The sequence below is a fragment of the Belonocnema kinseyi genome, chromosome 10 (assembly GCF_010883055.1).
Source record: "Belonocnema kinseyi isolate 2016_QV_RU_SX_M_011 chromosome 10, B_treatae_v1, whole genome shotgun sequence".
Lineage (NCBI taxonomy): Eukaryota > Metazoa > Arthropoda > Insecta > Hymenoptera > Cynipidae > Belonocnema > Belonocnema kinseyi.
In genome coordinates this window covers 98990201-98993616 of record NC_046666.1, presented here as the reverse complement: position 1 = coordinate 98993616, position 3416 = coordinate 98990201, and the positions used below count along the sequence as shown (strand labels likewise).

The window sequence follows — 3416 nt, the reverse complement described above, 5'->3', positions numbered from 1 at the left end:
TACTCTTAAATTTTGAACGCTTTCAATTTGTTTATGATTAATAATTTTTTGTAAATAAACTTCTAAGTTTACAATTCAAATATTGAAGACCTGAATTCCATCAAGTGGAAAATTACTTATATTTCATAGTTGAAAATAAGATTTCGAAAGTTTTTAATTTGTATTGATTCCATTTTCAAAACATTTTTCTTTTTTCTAAATTTCAATCTAATCTTTAAAAAATTTAAAGAGATTTCAAAAGATTTTTAAGGACTTTAAATAGTGGAGGTTGTTTCAAAAGATGTTAAGGAATTTTTAATTTATTTTTCTAATTTAAAGGATTTTTAAATAACTTTAACAATTTTAGCTGAGTTATTTTAAAAAGTTCCAAAGTATGTTAGAAATGTTTAAAGGGTGTCAAGGTGTTTTCTAAAGATTTTGAAGGTGTCGAAATACTTGAGAGTATTTTAAAAGTTTCCAAGGAATTTTCAATTGATTATAGTAATTTAATATGAGATTCTAAAGGATTTGAAATATTGCAGGGTATTTTGTAAATTTCAAAGAATTTTTCAAGAGATCTCAAAAGATTTGAAATATTTGAGGATGTTTAAAAAGATGTGAAAGAATTTTCAATTCATTTTTATAATTTAAAGGAATTTCTAAGAAATTTAACAATTATAGCAGGGCTGTTTAAAAAACTCCAAAATACCTTATAAATCTTGAATGGATGTCAAGAGGTTCTAAGATATTTTGAAGGTTTCGAAATATTTGAGAGTATTTTAAAAGGTTCCAAGGAATTCTCCATTGATTACAGAAATGTCATGTGAGATTTTTAAGGATTTGATATATCTTAGGATATTTTAAGAGATTCCAAGGAATTTTCCATTGATTTTAATAATTTTGTATGAGATTTTAAAGGATTTGAAATATTTTAGGGTATATTTAAAATTGCATGGAATTTTCAAGAGCTCTGCAAAATTTCAAGAGATTTTTAATATTTTAGGATGCTTTAAAACATTTCAAACATTTTCAACTAATTTTAATAATTTAAAGCAGTTTCAAAGAATTTGAATTATTTTCAACTTTTCAGGTTGAAAGACTGCTTTGTTGAAAATTCAGTTGTTTTTTTTTTTTGGTTGATGATTTATCATTTTATTTGAAAAAAATTGTTTTTTTTAAAATTGAACTATTTTGTAGAAAATGTTTTTGTTTAAAAATTAATTTCTTTTAACTACAAGAAAATAATTCGTTTTTGTAGAAAAATTGATTATGATTAAACATTAATTTTTGTATAGAAAATTAGATTTGGTGGAAAATAAATTTGTTTTGTGCAAAATTCATGTATTTGATTAAAAATGCCTTTTTTACATTCTCATCATTTATCATTGAGAAAGTATTAGAATTGTCGTCGTCGATGGCGTCTGTCTGTCCGTCCGTCCATAAACACGATAACTCTCGAAAAAATGAATGAACCAAATCCATCTTTGGCTCACTTTTTCTAGGTCCTAAAAGAAAGGACGAGTTCGTTAATCAGACATTTTTGATAAAAATTTAGAAAGTGAGCGCATTTTGAAAATTTTTGGAACCACTTTTTTCTGAATTTGAAAATTCTATGCACGGATATTCATAGTATTGAAAAGAACAAACAATTTATCTTCATGACTTTTTTCGATAAAAAGAAAATTCTCAGAGTTATAGCGTTTTCAAAATTTTGTTAATCAACTGAAAATCAAAATTTGAAGCCGAAAAACGCACGATATGAAAAAAAGTCAAGAGAAGAAAAACATTTCTTTTTGAAATCCCTACAAGATTATTATAACCAATTTCTGGATTTTCTTCAAAAATCGAAAATTCAAATTTTGATTGCACCAAAAATAATGGAAAATAAAAAATTTCATTTTGTGGACAAACTATGTAGGATACAAAAAAAGATGAATTAACAAAAATGGTTATCCCAAAAAAGATCTACAATTTTGTTAAGAATCACTTCTTGATAGGACGCGTACTTTTTGTTTTATTCGTGAAAAATAAAGTTGAAAAAAGTAAAATAAAAAAAAAGTGTGGATCAAAAAAAGTGTGTGTACAAAAATTTAGCTATTTTGTTGAAAACAAATTCAACAACATTTTTTTAAATTTATGTATCTTATTCAAAAAATTTTTTTCAATAAACTAATTGTTTTAGTTGAAAGTTGAACTATTTCTATTAGAAGATAGTCAAATTGTCATTAATATTAATATAAAATTCTATAATTATAACATTAACATCAATAATATATATAATAGTAGTAATATACATGTTATACACACCTGAAAAACATAACCTCGGAATCGATTCATGCAAACTCATGTGGTAACTAATTGAGCAGAAACCATGGACGTATGAAACACTGGACTAGACATGCCATTGCGGGGGTTATGCAATGAGGGGGAAGTCCGCCATCTTTTGATGTCCCGCGACAAACATGGCAGCTCCCGCATGTTTATATTTTTATGCAGTTTGTCGGCAAATATGCTCGTGCGCATAATCAAATGGCACATTGTAAGATGGCGGCTCTCCCCACTCATGGAATTCCCCCCCCCCCCCGTGGATTCAATCCCGCTCGCCAAGTTAGGATAGCATGCCTAGTCCCTTGTTTCCTATATCCATGACAGAAACCAATCTCTGGCAGAAACTCAATTGGTAAATCATTTCAGAAATTGCTAACTTTCGTCATTTACCGACGCGCAACTTGCGCCTTCAAAGTAACTCTTAGGTAATCCGCCAAGAGGGCACAGTTATCAGCGCATGTTTTTCACATTCTCTTATTCCATTATCTCGGCAATCTCCCATCTCATCTCTGCCGGGACCTCTAAAAATGTGGTGGAACGCGCGACAGGATAATCGGCACTGAACTATGGCATTACATTTAACCCGCTGTCAGTTAATCAATGATTTAACTGAGGCTGGTGGAACCAGCCCTTACTCTAATAAGGCTTAATCAGAAAAAATTATCCAGTTTCGTGGAAATAGAGCTCTCAAGTATGTTGACAGTGCCATCAGATGGCAAGACATTTGAACGACAAGGTCAGTTGTTGTGCCGCGTAGTGCAGTTAGCATCAGTGATCCCAGATCTGAAACGCGACGTGGTCCAATACTATCACAGGTCTATGTCCGTGTGAATATAGTAGGAGACGATGTAAATGACTGGGTTGCGCTCGCAACCCATTTCTCCTCTTCTGAATTAGAAAACTCGAAGGTGCACGATTGCCGGTCGGAACACTTCGCCGGTTCTATTTATATCTATCTGCTTTGAAATAAAATGAAGAGATTGAGATTTTAATATTTCCAGATTTCGATGCTGACGATTCTCATGATTTGAATTCTTCGCGCGCCTCTTTGTATGCGTATATTTTGAGGTTACGTTAGTTCAAGTATAAAATATAAATTATACAAATAT

At 30.4% G+C, this 3416-nt stretch overlaps 1 protein-coding gene across 1 annotated transcript in view; it reads left to right on the top strand.

Moving 5' to 3' along the window:
- The window catches only part of LOC117181286, a 40458-nt gene that overhangs the window by 9829 nt on the left and 27213 nt on the right, over positions 1-3416 (top strand). The gene's annotated exons all lie outside the window — the stretch shown is intronic.